A 24,428-nucleotide genomic window follows, 5' to 3' on the forward strand; every position below is an offset into this window, starting at 1 on the left:
TAGTAGATGTTTCTCGACAGTGTTTTACAGTGACTAAGCACAGTGTCCCACTGCCGGGGTTTGGAGCTCAGCCCCACCCCTACCAGCTCAGTAATGTGTGCCCATCAGTCACCCTTGATAGATCTTGGGGACTTATTCTGTGAATGGGGAAGCGGAGGAACAAGGGAAAGATGGCAGAGGGAACGACTGCCAGGAGGCTTGAGTGAATTCGAATAAAGCCCCAGAAGCAGTGCCAGGCTGAGAGTGGGTGCCCTGTGAAGGCTGGCTGTCATTATTATTACGACTGTAGTGTCATAGCCCTGCATGAGGTCTTTTCAGGATATCAGGAGGATGAGACATAGCCCTCCATCCATTGATCAGCCTTGCTGGAAACCTGGACGAGGAAAGCCTGGAGCTATAACGCTGCATAGCATGGTGGAGATACAGGGGAGTCACTGGTTGAACAAAGGGGTGGGTTGTTTTGTTTTGCTAGGAGTGGGTCAGGGAAAGGAAGGTGGGTAAAGAGAAAGAAAACAGGGGAGAAGGGAAAGGTAAGGTCTACTGTAAAGGGCCTGTGCTTGTATCCTCCAAAAACGCAGAAGAGAGGAATCCTTGCAACCTAATTTATGTATGGTTTTGTGAAGAATTACAGGGCTGTATGCAACTGAGTGCAGAATTAATGACAGCTACCACGTTTGCTCCGTTCCGTCAATATAAACTACCTATTTTACACACCCGTTATTACCGGGAGATGAGGGAGGGACGCGGTGGATTGGGGAGGAGCGAGTGGATAGGGAAGTGAGCAGGGGACGGGGCAGGAGAGCGCAGACACAGACGCCTCCTTTCATGGAGGTGTGCTCCCATCTAGTGAGACTTTGGTTTATTGCAAAGTCAGTTCGATTTGGGTAACGGGAGGCAGCAGGGCTGATGATATTGCATCTGATGAGAGACGAGCCCGCGAGCTCCTGATCCCGCTGCCTCTGTTCGGGTGACTGAGGGAGGGTGGAAGGGAAGCAATCGCCAGGCCAGGTGGAAAGGCACCCACCTGCTCGGGTAACCAGGGACTAAGCCTGCAAACCGGCAACGTCGCCATAAACAGTGGGCAGAACAAAGTCAGGAGGAGTGGTCACTTTGAGAACCCTTGCTGCCCGATCAGCAGACAACAGAAACGGAGTGAGAGGCCCTGCCCCACCTCTGGCCGGGGAGCCGAGCATGGGGGTCCAGGTTACACGGATCCCCCCACAGCATTCACCTCCCTGGGATTACGAGCCCTCGAGCACCCCAGGGCCGCCTGTGGGCCACACGGGGCGATCAAGCCCCACCAGACTGGGCTGCCTGTTTTACCTGCAGCTGCGCAGATCCCCCCACCGACAGCAGGGGGCCAGTTTCCTGTCCTTGAGGAGGGGCTGTTGCAGCTTCCCCACTGCCCTCAGACCCCTACGTGGACCCCCAGCACCTCCTTCCATGCCTCATGCCACTGCCTTCTTTTCGCAACGCAGCTGTCATCCACACGCAGTAGCCATCCTGGCTCTTCTGAACTTTTCCTTAAAAACCTTCATCCAAAATTCCTTTGAGTTGCCAAGCAGCTTCCCACACAGGCAGTAAAGGAGACACACTGGGGGAGGAAAGGGACACAGAGAGGCTGCGGCACTGAGCTCCTGCAAAGAATATGTGAACCGAGGGGTCGGGGGACGCCCAGAGTGGGATTTCTGCAAGAGACAGCCATCCAGGGCACGTGGGGCCGCCTCCACTCTGTTCCCTTTTGCTTCTTAATAGCACTGAAAGGGTCCTCCCATGAAGGCGTCTCATCCCTTCCCCAGTCTTCCTTGGTCTCACATGCGTCTCTCTCCCCCTGCCCTTTCCTGCCTGCCTGACCCCACATCGGAAGCCGGGAGTCCTGCAGCAGTGTCCACCCCGTTAATGAAGCGTGGTTGAAATTCGCGCTGCCCCCTTCAGAGCTTGCTGGCTGTGCCCGCTCTTCCAGCTCTGGTCTCACCTGCCTGGCCTCCCTCTCGCTGCAGGTTTTTCCCACTCGGCCTTCACGTTCGGGATCGAGAGCCACATCAGCCAGTCCAACATCAACGGGACGCTGGTGCCGCCCGCCGCCCTCATCTCCATCCTACAGAAGGGGCTGCAGTACGTGGAGGCTGAGATCAGCATCAACGAGGTACGTGATGGGTGCGGGGCTGGGCTTCCCAGCAGCGGGGGGCTCGGGGCCCCGGTCCACAGCCCGCGTGTGCTTCCTGCAGGCGTCTGAGAGCAAGCTGGGGTTGCTTGTTTGGTTTTTGTTACACGTTGAGCATCCCAAATCCGAAATCCTAAATGTTCCAAAATCTGAAGTTTTTGAGCGTCAATGTGATGCTCAGAGGAAATGCTCACTTGAGCATTTCAGATTTTGGATTTTCGGATTTGGGGTGCATAACCAGTAAGTATAATGCAAGTATTCCAAACTCAGAAACAAATTTCACACTGTGAAACGCTTCTGGTCCCAAGCATTCCTGGGAGCCTGACAGAGGGCATAACCAGAGGGACAGTCAGGGACAGAGAGATGATGGCCCTGTGTTAAAGTGACTTCAGGTGCTGGTTTCCCGACTGTGCTCTTTGTGGAGCTGATCCGGGGAAAGATGGAACAAAAACCATCAATTAAAATCACACAAATTCTCTTGTATCCCCTCCCACCTTCTAGATTGGGGCTGTGCCATTTTGATAGAAATTTTGAAAGTCAGTTATTTGGGTTTTAAACAGTTCCCTTCACCTCCCTGGCCCCTTCATCTGTGCTCTCGGGATTCAGCTGAGTCCCACGGATGAGTCCACGTGTCCCAGCTCTGTCCTGCCTTCCTCCTCTCCTGCCTCAAGTTCAGAGCACACAAAAATGTGTTTGTCTGTCCACCAGGCAGCACCCTGAGCACTGCGGGTTTCATGTGATGCGAGTATTTGGAAAGCACGTCTTACTTTTAAGTGTGTACAGAATTTTTTTTGATAGTACCAGAGAATCGAAGGATGTTCAGACAAAAATGTGAATCAGAGGCCCAGACTGCAGCTCACTCGGGAGAGCGTGGTGCTGACAACACCAAGTCAAGGGTGATCCCCTTACCGGTCATCTTTTAAAAAAACAAAAAATGTGAATCAGAACTAAACGAGGTCATTGTCGGTTGTATCGTGGCTGTATTCGGTCTAAACCCTGAGCCCAGGGCATCGTTTCAAGTAGCTGCAAGTACTTATTTTATTAGATCAGATGGGCACGTGCACCAGGAAGGAAATCCTGAATGCTGCAGGCATCTCTAAATCGGGGCCGATGCTTCCAAAGACTTACTCCTCCCACAAAAGTGGGTACTAAGAGATTCCACACTTGCCGTGGCACCGGGCAGGGTTTCTCCTGCTCAACACTATGTACATTTGTGGCTGGACCCTGCTCTGTGGTGGGGACTGTCCTGTGCACTGGAGGATGTGGACCAGCATCCCTGGTCTCCACCCACCAGCTGCCAGTAGACCTCCCGCCAAGTGGTGACAATGAAAAATGTCTCCAGTCATTCCCTGATGTCCCCCAAGGAGACAAAATTACTCCCCCCATACACACACCCCTGCCCCTGTTGAGAATCCTTGCATCAGGGATATAGCACTTTTGTCTTGGAATAAAGGAGACACGTTCACATGTCCTTAATGCCCCAGTTCAGGTTGACACTTACCAAATATCAGGTCTCCCTCGGGACAGCCACCATACCTAGTTCTTCATCGACGGTTCCCCTTGTCCACCTCCCTGTCCTTGGCCCACCATGGAGTCCCTCTGCCCTGCCCCTACAGTCCGGGCACCTGCTTGATGCCGCCGACCCCCGACCCCAGCCCCTGAGCTCCCAGGCGTCTCTGTTTCTGGGCCACCTTCCTGCACCTCTCCCACCTGGAAGGCAGAGTCTGGTCCTGGAGGTCTTCTTTTGCGGGTGCTGACGGCTGCCCTTGGCTTACTTTCCCAGGATGGCACGGTGTTTGACGGCCGCCCCATAGAGTCCCTGTCCCTGATAGACGCCGTGATGCCCGACGTGGTGCAGACGCGGCAGCAGGCGTTCCGCGAGAAGCTCGCGCAGCAGCAGGCCAGTGCGGCGGCCGCAGCGGCAGCAGCAGCCATGGCAGCCCCGGCAGCAGTTTCCCAGCAAAATCCACCAAAGAACGGAGAGGCCACGGTCAACGGGGAGGAGAACGGAGCACACGCAATAAGTAAGTGTGGGGCTTCCGGCGCTTTATTGTGCTTCTAAAGCTGGGCGAATGCAACGACTTCTTAGAGATCTGCCCGCTGTCAACTTCTCACCAGTTGCTCTCCAGTGCTTGCTCACTGTCTGGCCGGAAGACCTTCACGTTCCCTGGTTGTCACCAAAATCCTTAGACCCGACCTTCTCGACACACATCCTGGATTTTATGAAATCCTGCTGCCCTGCTCCTGCGGGCTCACGTGTAACAGGGACAAGTACCAGATGCTCACTGTCCAACACGAGCAAGTGTCTCTCTCAGCCTTCCATGCAGAGGGTTTTCAGCCAAATTATGGTCTAGTAGTCGAGCCCATGGTCAGTGCAAGGGCACCACGCCCCGGACACCAGGCATCATCTTACTTGGTCATTGCAAAACCCCGGGAGGTTAGACCTGTTAGCTAATCGCCCAGGAGTATGCAGCAGATGAGTCAGAGCTCGACAGTCATATCACAAAACTTGCTCAGGCCCGGTGCACCTTCCACCAACTAACTCCCACATCAGAATATCTATTTAAAACTAGAACAACAGAGACAAAAGAGGTGCCCTGTCCTGGGACCCACAGTCAGGATGCAAGGCATGCCTGTGCCCCATCCAGGACCTGAGCCATTCTGCCACCACTCTGGTCTGAGGTCGGCTCCTTACCCGTTCCGCATCTCTGGTCTGTTGCTCTGGAGGCTGTTCCCTGCTGTGGCCGTGGGAGTGGGAGTTCTTCTGCCCAGGCTGGGTCTGGGCACTGACCCCTGCCCTAGGGAGCCCAGCCTCCTTCTCTTGCTCGTGCACGTGGCTAATACACCCTGGCTCACTGCTCTTAAGTTCTGCAGCAGCCGCCTCGACCCCCTTCTCAGCACCTCACACCTGGTCTGCAGACCAGCCTGTCGGGGCTGGAGCGTGTCACGGCTGCCTGTGGATAAGTGAGCAGGTGACGGCCTCCTCTGCACGCCTCTACAGAGTCCCAGGCCCCCACTGCACGGCTGGCTAGGACGCCAGCTGTCCTCTCGCCATCACCAGGGGATGGATCCACCAAACCTGGAAGATCATTTTGCTTGTCTTCATCTTCTCCCAGCCACATGGGAACTTGGGAAGCATATAAGAAGTAGCGTTTTTTCATAGCCCCACTGTTCCTGAGGGTAGGCTGTGAAGATTTTGCGTCAGGCTTCTCAATCCAAGCAGGGTCACCAGGCATTTTCATATTTTTATGTGTTGACCCAGAAGCAGTGGATCTTAGGTTACCTGCCACTGAGAAGTGAGTCCTTCTCTTCCTGGGATTTTCCACCAAAATACCTGAACAAGAAGATGTAACAGCAGACTCAGCTCTACACTGCATTACAAAACTGTCAGCTGCTGCTGACTGTGTGCTGGTTAGACTGGACCGCTGCCTTCTCTTTCCCGTAAAGCAGGGGCTACTAAACTTTCCCTAAGGGGCCAGACAGTGGCTGTCACAGGCATTCAGGGCCAGGCAGTCTCTGTCACAGTGACCCAACTTTGTCTTGAAATGCAGAAGCAGCTGTCCTCCTCTGCTCGGGCTACTGTGACAGAGCACCGCAGATCTGCGGCAGAAACAGCAGACATTTCTCCCCGCAGGCCTGGAGGCTGCAAGTCTGAGCTCCAGGCGAGGCAGGCTGGTTCCTCCTGAGGCCTCTCTCCTTGGCTAGTAGACACCATCTTCTCCCTGTGTCCTCACATGGTCGTCCCTCTGTGTGTGTCTGTGTCCTAATCTCCTCTTCTTATAAGGACATCAGTCGTATTGGATTAAAACCCACTCTAGCAAGCTCATTTTACCTTAATCACCTCTTTAAAGACCCCGTCCCCAAATACAGTCACTGTCTGAGGTACTGGGGACACGGTTCATCCCGTAACAGTCGCTGCAGGTAATGCATAAATATGTGGGCGTCAGTAAATAACTTAAACGTGATTTATGAGGAGAGGCTGCAGCAGGCTAGATTTTGGCCCATGGGTCATAGTTGACTGGCCCCAGTTTTATGGAATAAATTAGTGTATTCCTCACTCAAATTTGAAGACTGGCAAAATACAAAGAGATATAAAATACCCAATCACACAAAGCCATGATTTAGTTATAATCATCAGAGATGGTATCGCCTAGTACATAAAAACAAGGTGTTCCTAAAACAGAAGCCCCCTGAGAATGAGTTTCTTTTGTATTCATAAGCCACGTGCCTTTTTGTGTTTCCTACAACAGATAATCACTCGAAACCCATGGAAATTGACGGGGACGTTGAGATTCCACCCAACAAAGCCACAGTCCTTCGGGGCCATGAGTCCGAGGTGTTCATTTGTGCCTGGAACCCTGTCAGCGATCTGCTGGCTTCTGGGTGAGGATGTCAGGTTGGGGACGCTCCAGGGTCAGGGGAACCCCTGCTCGTCTCTGGCATTCTGCCTCAAGGGACACGTGCTGTTGTCTGACCTCGTGTGTCACGTCTTCCCGACATGAGCAGATCCCGAGCGGGTCCTGTGCACTCCACAGCTCTGTGTGTCTCGGATTGTGAAGTCGGCATTCCTCGCCGTGTTCTCCATGGGATGGGGATCAAAGACATTTAAAACTGCTAAATGCAGAGATGGGGAGGAGGGGGGGTGCATGGGAGGGGTGGAAAGAGCTGTTCCCACCAAGAGCCGACATGCGCGTGTTTTTATTCTGCAAGTCTGGAGACTCGACGGCCAGGATATGGAACCTTAATGAACACAGCAACGGGGACTCCACCCAGCTTGTGTTGAGGCACTGTGTACGGGAGGGGGGACACGATGTCCCCAGTAACAAAGATGTCACCTCGCTGGACTGGAACGTAAGCATCTTCCACCCCCAGGCCCCTTGAAATGTCAGGGTGCGGTGGCCCTGCCCTGAGCTGTGGGCTCACAGGTGCCCTCCATTTCCAAGAGCTCCTGCTGAGGCCATGGCGGGCACAGAACGAGCTGGGTGTTGGGTGGCCGTGCCTTCCCATGGTCAGCACGCATGAGCGAGTCGAGCCTGATGGCTCTGTGAGGGGGACCTCACAGCGTGAAGGTGGGACCCCGGGAAGGCTCAGCTGAGGAGCTGTGACAAGCAGCCAGGAAAGAAAACTTTCCATCTTGAGAGCTCAGGACCAGCTGCTATGTGCATTTATACATGGGACACACGCCGTTCAACTTCTTTTTGCTTTCTGCAAAGTCTTAGGATGACTTTCTATAGGTATTTTAAATTCTGTCCTTAATTAGATAGCACACAAGGTGAGTGGTTCCAGTGTGGTTTTCTCGCTTCCTGGTCCACATGCCTTGCGTTTAATTTAACAGCAGTGTGTGCTGAAGTAGTCAGAGATGACCCGTTAGTCTCTTAATGTGGCATCAGTTATCGGCTTAGGAATATTCTAGACTTGGGATCCTAGCGAGTTCTGTGTGCTTTTCTGGTACCACCACTACTAAGCTGCTTCTGTGGGTTTGTGTCTCTTTCTGGCCTGCAGAGCGACGGGACACTTCTGGCCAGAGGTTCATACGACGGTTTTGCAAGGATTTGGACGGAAGACGGTAAGTCCTGCGTCTGTCGTGTTGGGGTTGGACAGGACCTGCTTCTGGATGTAACCGTGAAGTGAACAGACCATGACTTTGAAGTCAACATGTTTGTCGGTATTTTTTTGACATAACAGGTAACCTGGCCAGCACCTTAGGCCAACATAAAGGCCCCATCTTTGCCTTGAAATGGAACAAAAAGGGGAATTATATTTTGAGTGCTGGTGTAGACAAAGTGAGTATTAACTTAAAACACATACTTTCGATCTATACATGTTTATTTTCAGTCTCCAGATAACACGGTGTTTTCTTTGAATTCTTAGGCTTTCTCCTTCCCCTTAAGAAATCAAAAGGACCTGTATAGGTTTTGCTTTTGTAATTTTGATCTTAGTGTTAATTTATAGCCCATAATCTCTGTCAGTATATTCCACTGTTCTACAGACCTCTGTGCAAAGTGTCCCTTCTTTTGAGGTTCATAGTTCAGTGATAAAGAGAGGAAAATCTCCAGACTGTGTTTATCAATGGCTGGACAGAGCAGGTGGTGTGGGTGTGCTCTGTGTAAACTTTCACCCCTAGAGTGATGTTAGTGACACAGACTGTTCTCTTAGCAGACTTCTGCTTTCCTAATTTGATAAGCTCCTGCTTCCCACTGTGGACTGCACATTTCCCGAGCAGGAGTAAAACGGACCTAGGGACAGGGCACTGTCCCCTGACAGGCCACGGAGCCAAAGTGGGACTCCCTTGCTCTGCACTTGGGCAGGGCTGCCAGAGAGACGTGATGGCATTAGAGCCAGGTGCCTCTCGAAGCCATCCTGGGGTGGAAGATCCCAGAACAAAGAGGAAGGAGACATAGAACCATTCCCCCACAGAAACTACACTGGTTTCATGATAGTTTGAAAACTTTACTCTGTTACTGCTTTCTGTTCATTCAAGTTGTAAAATTTAATATAAAATAATAAACGAACTCTAAACATCATCACACTCTTGGAGAAGTCATGGGTGCACTTGGCAGGGTACAGCCCACACAGGCCATAACTGGCCCATCACCTGTTCTTTTAAATAAAGTTTTATTGATACACAGCCACTCCCATTTGTTGAGAATTGTCGGTGGCTGCTTTCACGCCTTAGTGGCCGAGTTGAGCAGTTGCAGCAGAAGACCATTGGCCCTCAAAGCTTAAGGTATTTACCAGGTGTCCCTTGATAGAAAAAGAGTGCCAGCGCCTGTATGTGGATATAACTGTGTAGGTCAATGAATCATTTGTTCCCTTTTCTCTATATTTAAGCCAAGAAACTCTTCATTCAGACTTGGGAGCCTAATTTATTATAATATAAGAAAAGATAAGCTGCTGTGGTTGACACACTAAATGTGTCGTGTAACTACCATCAAATTTTTCCCAAGATGTTCTAGTTCAAGTAATACGCATACACAGCACTCTGTCATGCCTTTAGCAGGCCATCGGTAACTGCCACTTGAATTATGAAAATAATTCATGAAAATGATCGCTAACATTTACAGCAAGCACTTTACTACTATGTGTGCTAACCCATTCGATACTCTCAAGATGGAGGCAGGCATTAGTATGATCAATCCCATTTTACAGAGGAAGAACTGGAGCCCCAGAGAGGTTTATTAACTTGTCTAGTGACACACAGCTGGTGCAGCGTGGAGGAGGATCAGGCCGTGGCTTACCAGTAACTCTGCCCTCCGACTTGCCAAGCATTCTAAATCGTTTCCTGGCCTCCTTCCCACCTGGCGGATCTTTTATTTTACATTCATTTGTGTGTTTCTCACCGATTATTTATTTTGACTCTACCAGGTGACGGACTGTACGATCAGTAAAAATGCGTATTTGGAATCATGTTAGTCTTTTGGGCCATATATGTCCCTCTTTACTCCTTAGTCAACCATGGCAGGAATAATAACAGTGTCCTTGAACATAATACCCATGGAGAAAATGTAATTTATGAGGATGCTGGTGTGAGCCTCAGTGTATGCTTAACCCAAAGTGACGAAAATATATTTCACATTCCCAAAGCTTTTGGGAAATGTTTTCTTTGGTTCAATGTATATTTAACATAAATGTCAACTAAATGTTCCAGTGACTGATTGTAGTATGTGAAATTGTTTCAGACATTTGTGAGTTTACTTACAGATTGACCCTTGAACACAGCACAGGTCCACTTATACATGGAACTTTTTTGGTCTGGTAAATACTGCACAGTGCTATAAATGTATTTTTCTCTTCCTTGTGATTTTCTTAATAACATTTTCTTTTCTCTAGCTTATTTTATTGTAAGAATACAGTATATAATATATATAACATAGAAAACATGTTTTAATTGAATGTTAATGTTATTGGTAAGGCGTCAGATCAATAGTCGGCTATTAGTAGTTAAGTTTGGGGGAAGGCAAGAGTTACACGTGGATTTTCAACTGTGTCTGGGTCGGTACCCTAACCCGCACGTTGCTGAAGGACCGATTGTACTCAGAATATATAAACCACATTTGTTTGTGCTTGACAAATTAAGAAAACAGTTGCAGACAAACAGTGACAGGTGGTCTAGAGCTGACCCCAAATGTAGGAATACCATGTTTCAAAGACACTTGCTGCTCTGAGTGTTTCCTCTGAATGTTTCTACAATCAACCCAAAACATAACCAGTTCTTAAAACGAAATCTTTATGAAGTCTCACTGACAGACAGGTGTAAAGTTTCCAATGACGTTGAAAATTCCGGTTAATGAAGACTTAATTCCAATGGTATTTATGGAGCTGCCCCTGGCTACTGCTTTAAGTATGTTCCTAGCATCAGTAAGTTCATCAGAATTCACGATTTACTTTGTGTTCCGAGGTGCCGATCACCGTTTTCCTTACTGTAGACCCATAAATCAGCGCCTGACCCGGGCGTAATCCGATGGCTTTGCCACATCTCGTGGTCCTGGTTCATGGAGGGTCGGTCAGGGGAATTTCCAGAAATGTCTGTTTGTGCAGCTCTTCATTTGGAAAACTGCTGAAAAGACATTTAGATATGTTTTGTTACAGGTTTTTTAGCGTTTTGGGATGAGGGGGAATCACCACTGATTTGGGTAGTTTTCTCAGGTATCAGTTAAGGCTGCTGTGTCCGCTGCAGTAGCCACCAGCTCGTGTGACTGTAGCTCATCACATGTGGCCGTCCAAACTGCTGTGTGTAAAACACACTGTGATTTCAAGCCCTAGGATGGGGGGCAAGAAAGAATGTCAGATACCTCATTAATATTTTTCTATACTGATTACATGTTGAAACAATAGTATTTTGGCAATATTGGAGTGAAATAAAATACACTGTTAATGAATTGTACCAGTTTCTTTTTTCTTTTTAATGTGGTGACTGTAAAATTAAAAATTAGTGTAGTGACTCACATGATACCTCTATGGGACAGTGCTAGGCAGTTAGCTTATTTGGGGAGAGCACGGTGTCACACCAAGGTCAAGGTTCAGATGCCCTTACCAGCCAGCCACTAAAAACCCCAAAACTACAGAGAAAAGAACACTCCCCTCTGCTTCCCCTTCTCCTCATAATATGACCTCTCCTCATCCTGAACTTCCTACAGCTTCCCTGAAAAATTAAAGGAATAGCTCTATTGGACTGTGCTGGTTTAGAAGGAATAAGGGCCCACTGTCTTTTCTTGCATGATGCATTTTTCATGAGAAAACTTTGCAAGAAGAATAATTACTAACTTTTTCCTTTGTTTGCGGAGCGCAGACAACAATCATTTGGGATGCCCACACAGGAGAAGCCAAACAACAGTTTCCTTTCCATTCAGGTGAGGTTTGTTTTGATTTCGTAATTTAAAAGTCATGATTCAGAGTTCTGTGAAATGTCCCTTAAAGTAATTGTGAACGCACAGAGGGAGCAGCCTGTGGAACCTCGCTGGTGGGAAGGAGACCCATTTCGTGTTAAGTTTTGTCATTCAGGTTTTCAAGGTACAGACGCCTCAACACCCACCTGCTCCTGAGTCTGGAAACACGACTGTGAACCAGCCAAAGAGCCAGGGCAGGCTTCTCTGTCCTGCTGCTCCAGGAGGGCTGCTGTGTTGGGGTCCCCGAGACCACTCCGTGTTTGGCAGTCTGCTGGGTGGACACACAGGACTCAGCATACACAGCTAAGATTTCTTGTGGGAACGGATACAAAGCAACATCAGCAAAGGGAAAAGGCGTGAGGGATGAAGTCCCGGGGAGAACAGACGTGAGCTCCCAGGGGAGTCGCACGGGATCTGCTTAATTCCCCCAGAAGTCAGCTGTCTTCCAGGGAAGCCCATTAGAGACTTGGTGCTGAGGGTTTTCAGCTCCCTCTCCCCCTTGCTGTTCCTTCCCGAGCCCCCCGCCTCCTGCCATCACCTCTCACTTGATGCGTAAATGCCTCTAGGGAGTGTTCCAGTGGGACTGCCTCAGGGGAGCAGAGACTATACAGACATGAGCGGTGCATGGCCACAAGGTCCCCGGAGTGCCAAGTGATCACTTGAGCAAGTGGGTGCCTGAGAGGAGGTTGGAGCAGCCGCCCTCAGCCGCAGACCCGCTCCCTGTAACTGGACAGGCATGAGGCTTGGAGGCCACAGGTACAACAGCCATGGGGACTAACACATCTGTACCCCTTCTCTGGCTGGTAGCTGTGCTGATGGCCTGAGATGGCTTGTCTCACTCCACGCTCAGCATCCCCTGAGGGCTTGTCAGAACATCCCTGTGTGCAGCTGAGACCCCAGGACCTGCCTGAGGGACAGAACAAGGATGGAGTCTGGCTGCTCTGACTTCGCCACCCTGGTCTTTACGTGTTCTTCCAACGTCTTGGGGCACCGGGCTCTGAGGACAGAACGAGGGCTGGGCTTTTAACAATGGTCCTGGGCATTTCGGTGCATTGGAAAGTGGCTGGATTTCCCGCTGCCGTCCCAGCAAAGAATCCAGAAAGTAGAGAATGAGACCATAACTAAACTGCAGAATTAGTTAACCTTTGCATTGTTCCCATTGTCGTTACTTCTGAGGTCCCTTCAGGGGCAGGGCTCACACTGGAACAAGGAGTAGGGAAAGGCGGGACATGGAGAGGTCTAGTGGGGAGTGACCAGAGGCCAGTCACCTCAAAACCCTCAGCAGAGCAGAGGGTCTCTTGGACTCAGGGAGGGTGTTCATCACGAGTCCTGAACCTTTCACCCAATTTCATCCCTAATATGGGATTCTTGTTGACACTAATTATCCCCAAATCCATGGGATGCATTAATGGGTTGCAGGAGGTTTTTTAATTGGGGTGTCTTGAGCACAGGCTATGAAATCTTTTTCCTCTTCTTTTTTCTCCTCTCTCTGTGAAAACAAATCAAACAGGCCCACCATGGTGATACTGCTCAAGCAGGAAGGTGCGGGGGCAGGCAGCCAGCACACCTCACCTGCCCTTTCTCACCTGTGCCGTGGGAGCAAGAGCTGCTGCATGCCATGGGGCACAGAAAGGGCCACGGGGCCTCTCTCCAGAGGCATCTTGTCGTCCCTGCAAATGTGGGAGGAGAGGGTCTTTAAGGTCTTTGAAAGTAAGAGTCTGTTCACGCGGGAATATGTTTTATCGTGTTACTAGATATGGCTTCTCCACCATGCTGTTAATTGTTCTAAGTCAGCCGAGCTCTGTGCACAGTTGATAAATGTCAGCGTCCTCCCTGTCTTTCCTGCTCCACAGCCCCTGCTCTTGACGTGGACTGGCAGCACAACACTACCTTTGCCTCCTGTAGCACAGACATGTGTATTCATGTATGCAGACTCGGCTGTGACCGCCCGGTCAAAACCTTCCAAGGACACACAGTAAGTGGGACTTCTGAGTTTCAGACTTGAGTTCATGAGAATGTGATGTGGGAGCCTTTTTATATTTTTTACCTAGAATCAAAAGATGCCGTGACAGCAGACCAGTTCCTCTGCAGACCTTTGCTCTTGAGCTGTCACAGCTACCCTAGGCAGTTGGATTAACCCAGTGACGGGAAGGCAGTGAGAAAAACTGACCCTGAGGTGATCTAGATGTTGGACTTTGCAGCAAAGGCTATGAAAAAACTGTATGAGGGTATAAAGGAAAAGATGCTTGTAATAAGTAAATAGATGGGGAGTATCAGCAGAGAATGGAAATACTATGTTTCTAAAAAGCAAATGGAAATTGGAGAACCGAGAAGCACAATATCTGAAACGAAAATCTTATTAGACGAGTGTAACAGCAGGCTGGAGATTGCAAAAGCAAGGTTAGTGAACCAGAAGGGAGATCATAGAATGGCCAATTTGAAGAACAGAAAAGACTGAAAAAATGAGTGGAGGCTTATGGACGTATGGGACAATATTAAACATATATCTGTGTTATATGGGTAGAAAAAAGAGAACGGAACAGGAAAATTACTTGAAGCGACAGTGGCCACATTTTACTAAATTTGGTGGAAAACATCAACATTCAATCCAAGAAGCTGAGCAGACCCCAAGCAGAACATCTGGAAAGATATCTGTACACCTAGGCATGTGGTCAGCAAACACTAAAACCAATGATAAAGAGAAAGTCATAAAAGCAACCAGAGGCTGAAAAAATAATCTCATCATATACCAGAAAAGAACAATATGAGCAGCAGCTGACTTACCAGATTTTTTAGCAAAGCACGTGAGGCTCTTCCCAGTCTTTCCCCAGCAGTTCCCTCTAGTGTCCAAAAAACCCCCCATTCCTCAGTTCTCCTGGAAGACCCGTGTGGTCGAGCCCCTCACACCTCATCTCAGCACCTCCTGAAATGCTTCCCTGCCTTAAACTCTCACAGCCCCCACCTTACACCCCCTCACCATGTCCCTGGTCTGACACAAAATCCTTCCCATCTTCCACGACCCCATTCAGATGTCCTCTGGATTCCCTGGGGAGAATTCATGCCTCCCACCTGGGCTCTCTCATGCGGCTTCTTGTTTATTCTCACCAGCACCCAGAATGTCATTAGATGTTGGGGATCCCCTGTTAAAGCAGAGGGGTCTGATCAAAGCCCCTGGGGAATTCCCATCATGCCACCAATTTAAGGGAAATCAGTTCCATTGTCCTCAGTGCCTGCGCCTTTCCCTAGTACCCACCAGTCTCAGCTCCCGGCCCAATGTGTCCCTGCTTCCAAAAGAAGGTGCTTTTGGAGCACAGGCATCCATTGTCCCGTGAATATCTGGCTGTGGTTACAAATGGACACTTGCTTTTTCTGGTCTAAACTTGTTTCTCCTCTAACCCTGGATGATCTGCAAACTTTTAATAGCGCTGCCCGCAGTCTGTGCGTGCTGTAGGGTACAAAGTCACATAGCTATGTGATTTCCAGCTGCCGTGCCTGGGACTTTACCACCGTGCCACCACTTGGCTCTTTAAATGGGTCTCCTTGTGGCTAATCGTTTGGAACAAGCCTCAAGCTAAATGTGGCTGAGCCTACTTCTTCCTGAGACTTCTGAGCTGCTTCTCGATGCTTCCCAGGAATTGTGACTTGGGCTGGGAGTGGCGGGTGGGTGGGGTTGGCACTCCATTCCCAGGAGGGTTCAGCTGGAGACAGTTCATGGTGACTGGCTCCAAATTCCTGGGCCCCAAGAAACCTGCCCATCGATTCTCCTCTCAGCAGCCGCAGCCAGAACCAGCTGCCCTTGTGCATTTACACACGCCCACACTCCCACACATGCATGCACACTCACACCTCCACACTCGGCACATGCACGCACACACATACATGCATACACACTCGCACACACGCAGGCACACTCATGTGAGTGCACATGCACACAAAGTCATGCACACTCATGTACACTTGCGCACACATACGTGCACACACACGTCTGCACAGTCACACACAGGTCCACACATTATCCCCTCTCCAGTCTGACCCCTTCATCCTCCCCTGGCTCACAGGAGCCCACTCCTTGGACTCACATGCATGCCCACTCACACTCCTGGACACTCACGTCCACATATGCACACCAGCATACATGGCCACATGCTCAGACACATGTCCATGTATTCATACACATCCGTGCACTTACACACGTCTGCACACTCACACACACCTGGGCACTCCCATGCACCTCTGCGCACATGCCACTCTCCAATCTGACCCTTTCATCCTCCCCTGGCTCACACAGGAGCCCACTCCCTGGACTCCAGGCTTTCTTCCTCCCTTTTCCCAGGCCATCCGTGCCATGTGGAACACTGATGTGGCCTTGTCACTTCTTTGCTTCACACCCTTCAGAACTCAGTTTCCTTAAAATGTAGTGTGACCGTATAATTTATCTTCCAAACCAGAGTCCTTAGGAGTGTGAAATTATTTAGAAAATGAATTATGAGTGTGAAGTTAGTTAATTGTTGGGCTGGGACAGCAGGCATAATATTGTGGGATTGTCCTGAGCAGATGGGGCCCTACAGTCACCCTAAGGAAAAGCCCCTTGTGGGTGCACCTTCTCCTTGGTCTCCATGTGCGTCATAGTGTTCCTCTGCCACAGGCTGTTCGTTTGTAGAACCATGTTCCCTGTGTGTCCCCCTCTCCCTTGCCTGCCGGGTACATTTGCCTTTGTCCCCCAGGGCTTAGCCTCAGGGTCTCGGGGCCCTGGTGGCCCTGAGGAACAGTCCTGCTCCTTTGTGCACCCAGCATGCTGAGCTGCCTGGTAGAACTCCCCTGCCCTTTGTATTTCCAGGCTGTTTGCACTGGAGCTCAAGCCCCTTGGGTGGGTTTAGTTTCTCCCGGGTGTTCTCACAGAGCCACCCTCTGGGCTCTGGCGTGTGCTTGTGCACTTGGGGCACACGGGCCTCCTGTTCCCCGTGGAACCCCACCATGGCTGAGGGGCTTCGTTTGTCTGCATTGACCCCCGTCCACCGCCACTCGCCAGAAAAATGTAGCAGATTTAGATAGAAGGAGTAGCTGTTGCATTAAAAATGCACAGGGAAGTGATTTCCATGTCCAGTTTTTAAAACAGCTGTGGTTTTGGTGTTTTTATTTGCTGCCTATATTGTATATGAATTCTTCATTTGCTTCCTTCCTAGTATGGAATTTTTTCCCTTCAAGAAATATTGATGAGGGTGGCTGCTCATTTGTGGTATATGGCTGTGCTTTTATATAAATTAAAAAGGCAAAGTGAGAAAAAGGAAAATGCATGGCCTCCCGGGCTCTGTGCTTTGCTTTCGGGGAAAGTCCCAGGTGGCCGGTCAGCAGGATGACAGAATCTTGCTCCCCCTGGAGGATGGCCAGCAGGATGACAGAATACTACTGCCCCCTGGTGGATGGTAGGCAAGATGACAGAATGCTTCTGCCCTCTGGAGGATGGCCAGCAGGATGACAGAACGCTACTGCCCCCTGGTGGATGGTAGGCAAGATGACAGAATGCTTCTGCCCTCTGGAGGATGGCCAGCAGGATGACAGAGCACTACTGCCCCCTGGTGGATGGTAGGCAAGATGACAGAATCGTTTTTTTTTTGTTTGTTTGTTTGTTTTTTGTCTTTTTCGTGACGGGCACTCAGCCAGTGAGTGCACTGGCCATTCCTATATAGGATCCGAACCCGCGGCGGGAGTGTCGCCACGCTCCCAGCGCTGCACTCTCCCGAGTGCGCCACGGGCTCGGCCCAAGATGACAGAATCTTGCTCCACCTGGAGGATGGCCAGCAGGATGACAGAACGCTACTGCCCCCACCAGCAGTCTCTGGTGGACCGTTGGCAGGATGAGAGAGTGCTACTGCCCACTTGTGTACAGCTGCTGGGATGACAGGGCGCTACTACCCCCTTGTGGACAGCTACTGGGATGACAGAGCGCTATTGCCCCCTGGTGGATGGCAGGATGACAGAACACTACTGCCCCCAGGTGAACGGTAGGCAGGATGAGAGTGCTACTGCCCCCTTGAGGACAGCCACTGGGATGACAGAGCACTACTGCCCCCTGGTGGACTGTAGGCAGGAAGAGAGGGTGCTGCTGCCCCCTTGTGGACAGCCACTGGGATGACAGAGCACTACTGCCCCCTGGTGGACGGTAGGCAGGATGAGAGAGTGCTACTGCTCCCTTGAGGACAGCCACGGGGGTTACAGAGCACTATTGCCCCTGGTGGGTGGTCGGCTGGATGATAGAGCACTATTGCCCCCTGGTGGACAGCCGCTGGGATGACAGAGCACTATTGCCCCCTGGTGGATGATCGGCCGAATGACAGAGTGCTTCTGCCCCCTGCTGGACGGTAAGCAGGATGAGAAAGTACTACTGCCCACTTGTGGACAGCTGCTGGGATTACAGAGCACTATTGCCCCTGGTGGATGGTCGGCCGGATGACAGAGCACTGTTGCCCCCTGGTGGACGGCAGGGTGAAAGAGTGCTACTGCCCCCTGGTGGACGGCCACCATGATGACAGAGCGCTACTGTCCCCTGGTAGACAGCCACTGGGTCTGATCTCAGGCCTTGATTTCATTTCCAAACCCATTCTATCTTTCAGAATGAAGTCAATGCTATCAAATAGGATCCTTCTGGAATGTTGCTAGCATCCTGCTCTGATGACATGACATTAAAGGTAAAGTTGGCATCTGTAGGGATGAGCTGTTTAACCCTAAACAGCCCCCAGTACTCAACGCAAATCTCACATTCCCTGTTCCTTTGGGGGTTATCTGCATTGAGTCCTCTTCCTTCCTCTGTAATTTGTCCCATTACTGACTGTCAGATTAGCTCTCGCCCAGTGAACTCTGATGTACCAATCAAGGGTCCTGCTAGGAGTCCCAGCCCTTCCTGGGCAATGACCTGCAGTTTTTCCAGTGGGACACTCCAATGGCTTGTGTACGGTTCACAGCCAGCAGTCTCTCGGCTCGCTGGAGGGACATAGCTTGCTCATGTTGTTACCACTGTGTTCTCTAGATCTGGAGCATGAAGCAGGACACGTGTGTGCATGACCTGCAAGCTTACAGCAAAGAGATATACACCATCAAGTGGAGTCCCACCGGGCCGGCCACCAGCAACCCCAACTCCAACATCATGCTGGCAAGGTAAGGACAGGACCCCTGCACAGCCCAGCCTCGGCTCCTGAACGCAGCCTGGCCTGCTGTCACTGAGTCAGCAGCATAACAGCAGAACTTCCTCATACGTGGAGAGAACAGGACATTTTGCTGGAGCATTGAACGTCGTAGCTCCCTTTTGAAAGGGCCGAGATAGAACTTTTAATTGAGGCTGGGAGAAGGCACGTGTTGAGAGGGCTTCAGGCACTTGGCTTTGCTGAAGGTTTTCCTGACAGCAGAGAAAGGAAAGGGAAAGAGTTCACCTCGGACCTTGGGCTTGGTTTATTCGTTCAACTCAGGGCTTCTAGGGGCAGGAATTTCAAGCAGGGATAAAGGTTCCCCCAGCCACAGCCAGACTTGACCTGACATTTTATATAGTGAGTCCTCTAAGACACCAGCTTGGGAGGGAGCGGAGTGGCCAGCCAGTCACCGCCAGAATTGGGAAGAGGGGTTATAAGTGACAAAGGTGGCCTCCCCAAAACCACGTGGCTTTAGGCTTCATTCAAGAGCATTATTGTGCCCTGATGCTCGCCAGACCCCATTAAGAGTAGAACGTTCCACTCTCGTTATTTCAGGAAGAACTTTTAGAAGAACAAGCTAAAGAGATTCTGAGACCGAATGCCGAGCTCCTTAGGGGTCTGAAAACCAGGATCTAGACCCATGAAATGTGGATGTCCCCTTAGCCTACAAGAGAGGAGAGTTAAGGGGAATGTTTGGGTACCAGGAGGCAGCAGCGGGTTATTCTGTGTAGCTGCAGAGAGAGGGTAGTGACAGGCGGGCACACCCCTCCTGTAAGCGGAGAACGCCTGCCACCTGCCTCTGGGACAGCGGGAGCCAGCCGGCCGCGCCAGGAGCGAGCAGCTTGTTGAAAGTGCTCAGCCCAACCAAGCTTGTTTCTTAGAAAAGACTGGAATGAATCCCTGTATCAGCCGAGTGGTTGAACAGAACAACACAAAGGCCATAATTCTCTTATTTCACGTAATTGTCCTAAAAGCCACTTAAATTACTACGATACAGCACCGCGTGCTATAATCATGTATTGGTGACTTGGGAGGTCCTTTTGTGTCACGTGTTACCCGTTAGGAACATAAATGACCCTTTAGTCAGCACACACGAAAAGGACAGGGTGGTACCAGCCCTGTAGAGAAAAAGAAAGCCAGATAGCAGGTTTGTGATATGTACTTTATTTTAAATTTGAAAATAACTGAAATTTGCAGCTCTCAGCAATGTGGTCGAATGTGTAGATGTGACTGTGTTTTAATTCCTGTTGGCTTAAAAATTTTATAAATATTTATTCACTCTATTCGCTGTTTTTCCAAACCTGGCTATCTGCATTTGTTGGTAACAATAGAAGTTTTTCAATGTAAGAGCATCTTAGAAAACTTGATAAATATTCCACAAAAGTATTTACCATTTATATCTTTAAACAAATGCAGAAACATAGGAACGTGGGTATCAATTTGCTTTCGGAATAACAGCACCAAAAGTTGTTTGTTTTGTGACGATGGCTTTGTTTTCACTGCATCTGAGTTGCATTTTAGGAGGAGAAGCTCACCGATCTGGACCTAGAAGCGGGGAGAGAGAGACGGCTCCTGTGAGGTGTGGCCCGTGTTGGAGGGACGTGTGCTAAACGCCCGCGTGCTCAGGTGATAACGTGTCCCCTCCGTCTCCGCAGTGCTTCGTTTGACTCCACGGTCCGGCTGTGGGATGTGGAGCGAGGGGTGTGTATCCACACGCTGACCAAACACCAGGAAACTGTCTACAGTGTCGCTTTTAGCCCCGACGGGAAGTACTTAGCCAGCGGCTCCTTTGACAAGTGTGTCCATATCTGGAATACTCAGGTAATCTCTTGACCCTCGGGGTTGAGTCCTTTGCAAAGTAATGCCCGAGTAGCTGTGTTTGCAGTGACCTGGGCTCAGAACAGCCACTGGGGAACCGGTGCTCAGGAATGAGCTGCCACCCCCCATGGAGAGCCCAGTCCCGGGCTGTCTGTCCAGCTCCGCCTGGCTGCACACTTGCCCGGGACACACACCCAGGGCCACTCCCTCCCCGGGAAAGGTGTCTGCTTCTGCTGTCCTCAGGGCTCACAGCTCCAAGCAAGACATCTTGGAGACGTCCCTCCTTGGAGGAGCCACCACCTTCTTTTCCCCTTTATGAGCAGCTCCCCGCTGTCCCCGAGACCCGTGCAGCACCTGGGCGGGCAGCCGGGCTGCACCCCGTGTGGTAAGTGCTGGTCACTCTGCTTTCTCCACAGAGTGGCAGTCTCGTCCACAGCTACCGAGGCACCGGTGGCATCTTCGAGGTGTGCTGGAACGCTCGCGGGGACAAAGTGGGCGCCAGCGCCTCCAATGGCTCCATAAGCAGTGCTCGAGTTGGCAGGGGCAAGCGTGGGGTCGGGGCAAGCCGGGGTGGCACTCGGCAGGGCTCAGATCGTGCGCGGGGACCGCTTGGGGTGGCCCCACATCTGAGAGTGGCCCTCGCATCAGCCCTTGCAGAATGTCCTTCTGGTCAAAACTTCCTGGATGAAATTGGGGTGCTCTGCCCCTCTGAGGACATTAGGCAATACCTGGAGGCCTGTTGGGCTGTCACTGCTTGGGTTTGGGGGGCTCTTGGCATCTCCTGGGTGGAACCCAGAGATGCAGCACAACCTCCTCCCATGCACAGCACAGCATTGACCTCGAAGTCCAGGGTCCCCAAATGTTCTCGGAGGCCTTGCTCTTAGGCCTAAGCTGCCACCTACTTCGCCATGTAGGCATCTGGCTGTGGCTTCTGCTGCTGGCACTGTCACTCTGCCACGTCGACCTTAGTCCTTGCCCTGGTGTTTCCCCCAGTGCTCTTTGCTTGAGTTTGGTTGGTCAGGTGTGCAGGCACTAGCCTGTTCTTGGAGCTTCTCTGACCTTCATCACTGTGTTCCAATAAAACTTTATTCACAAAAATCGGTGGTTGACCACCGTCTACCGACCCCTGCTCTAAAGGCACGTTTGTGTCATCTCTCGAGATAACAGGTGCCTCTGTCTTTCCCTCCAGGTGTGTGTTTTAGATCTGCGGAAGTAAACACAAAATATTATAGAAAAACTCAAGAGTTCTAGTGGACCAGCAGAGAACGTGTGGGTCGTGGCCCTCTCCAGACACCATTCTGTCAGCTCCAAAACTGTACGAACTTGACTTGCGTTAGAGTGTACTTGGAAATCAACTCGTCCCTGGCCACAGGAGTCTGTAAGTTTTCGTAATCTTCATCAAGAAGTTCCAAAACAAATAAGCAAAATCAAAAGCATACACACAGTCATATCAGAGGGGGAAGAATGGTCTCCACCCAGAACATTCAGCCCAGGAAACAGGAAGCTAGACGTGCACGGTGTGGTTTCCATCCGGAAGAGGCTCTGATGGCTGAACGGAAAACAAGAAAAAAGGAAGCTGTGCCAAAAAAACAAAAACAAAAAAACAAAACAAAGAAGCAAAATGCTGTGATAAACCAGAAGGGGAAACGTCCTCTCCTCACGCTGGTGTTTTCTTTCCCCTGACAATTGGGACACTACAGCTGCTCTGGCAAAGGATGTTCAAAGACCAGTTTGTACTGATGCTATGTGCAACTTTGTAATCCCAACACTTTCTATTTTCTAGAATCTTCTTTGTTCTGTGGTTTTTCTATCAGCTGGAATTCTGTCGTCTGGGGGCCTTTGGTCTGAGATGGAAACTGTTTTGGGTTTGTTGCGTCTTCCCTCTGTTGTTCTTGACCCCTCCGCCTTTTCCCCTTGTCTGCTGTGGTCTGGCTTTTCAGGACCCCTCGGTCGACGCAGCCACATAGACACGGTGACAGAAGTCTCCAGTGGACAGCTTCCTCCCTCCCTCTGTCCCCTCCTCCGTCCCGCCCTCCCTGCCCCTACCCCTCCTCACCCTTCTCTGTCCCGTCCTCAGAGTTGCTTCAGATCTTAGGTCTTAAGGGCACTTTGGGCGCATAATAAGTGCTTTATGTTAAGAAGGCAGGGCAGGGGGACTTTTTACAGGAGAAAAAGAAAATGACTTATAAGAGAAAGAGCCTGGAGTATTTTTGGAAAAAAAAATATTTTTATGTTAAAACAATTTAAAAATCCTAAAATGGCCATCAGACATAGAGAGCTGTGTGTGATTCATAGTCTAGAAAAGCTGTCAGGAGACACAGGCAGGGCCCGAGGTGGCTTCCCCCGTTCCCTTCAGCTCCACAGGTTGTCAGGTAACTGGGTGGGAAGGGTCAGTCCTATGGGTGAGCAGCGGGTGGCTCTGTGGCCCGCCGGGAGGACGAAGAACCACGTGGCCTCTTTCGGGGTGGGTGACCTTAGCGGCTGGCAGGACGGTGTGCTCTGACCCTGAGGATGCGTCCCCAGAACCAAGAGGCACCGAAGCCATCGAAAGCCACAGCTCGGCTCGCCGTGGCCGCAGCTGCCTCCTCCCCACAGCAGCGTCGTTTCTCCAAGAGTGGGCCAGGCCAGTCCTTGCAAAGCTGACGTCAGGGCTCCAGGGCGTCACTTGGTCTAATGATGACAAAAGGATTCGCAAAAGGCAGCGTTGCAGCCCCAACGGCGAACGCTGTAGGCAGAGCGTCACTGATCGTTTCTGCTGTCTTTATCATTTCCTTCTCTCACACGAGACTAGGAGAAAGAGGGTTTTTTAAAAGAATGAATCTTTTTAGTGTTTTTTAAAAATTAAACAAGGCTTTGAATTCCTAGAAAAGTTTCCTTTCATTGGATCAGGTGACCTCTGTGCTCGTATTGTCACAACCCGACACTGGCTTACTTTTGAAATCAGCAACGGGGGCAAGGACCGACGGCTTGGGCCCATCTCTCATCGGCGTCCTGTGGGCCAGGGAAGATCTGAGGACGGTGGCAGGGCTGTGGCGGTGGCGGCGGTGGCGGGTGGCAGTGGTGGGTTCACTGGTGTGTGTTCCTTCCAGCCACGAGACCGTGTTATTCAGGGGGCGGCGCCCCTCTTTGGAGCCGAAAACCGACATCTGGGAAGGGCAGGGGCTTCCTAGAGAACTTGGAATGGGCCGGGACCAGCTACCAAAGCCAAGGGGCGTCAGTCATTCCCGGGTCATTCTCTGGCCTCCACCTGGGCCTGTGAATTATTCAAGCCCAGAAAGTGCTCTGTTTCCAAGTAAGGCTTTATTGGGGCTCTGTCACCTGAACACTTAGTGACGAAGGCCAAAGTCCCATGGAGTAACCACTCCCGTGTCTGAAAACAGCCGGCACCCCCAGACTCACCGCTGATTCCTGTCCCCAGAGTGCGTGAGGTTTGAGGGGCAGCGTGTCGGGGTCCAGATGAAGACCATCCCCCCTCCCCAGATGAGAGCGTTTTCATCTCTGCAGAGCATCGGCTGCCGGACATCAGACCACGGTCAGGATGTGGCTTGTGCGTGGCAACCAGAGACTGGCGTGGCATGGTGACCGGGGACGTACCGGGAGGGATTCACTAGACAATCTTCCTGGGAATGTCGGGAGCCAGGGTCTCACCAAAGCGCTGGCTTCAGCCTCCTCATGAATCTCAAGCACCTCGGGATTGTTAGGTTGGAGCCGAGGGCTGGGGCCACGGACAACGGGCTTCCCATCCCTGTGCACGAGAGTGAGATTCGGATGAAGGGAGGCGGCCACCCCCGAGCTGGCCACAGGGACCAAGCATGAGGGTGTCGCTGGTGCCCCTCGAATCCGTGCCTGTCCTCAGCAAACAGCGTCATCGACGACTAG

At 51.0% G+C, this 24,428-nt stretch overlaps 1 pseudogene; it reads left to right on the forward strand.

The window, feature by feature from the left end:
• The first annotated feature begins 1,993 nt into the window (after positions 1-1,993).
• Positions 1,994-24,428, forward strand: LOC134367171 (F-box-like/WD repeat-containing protein TBL1X; annotated as a pseudogene).

Source organism: Cynocephalus volans, chromosome X, assembly GCF_027409185.1.
Source record: "Cynocephalus volans isolate mCynVol1 chromosome X, mCynVol1.pri, whole genome shotgun sequence".
NCBI classification, from domain to species: Eukaryota; Metazoa; Chordata; class Mammalia; order Dermoptera; family Cynocephalidae; genus Cynocephalus; species Cynocephalus volans.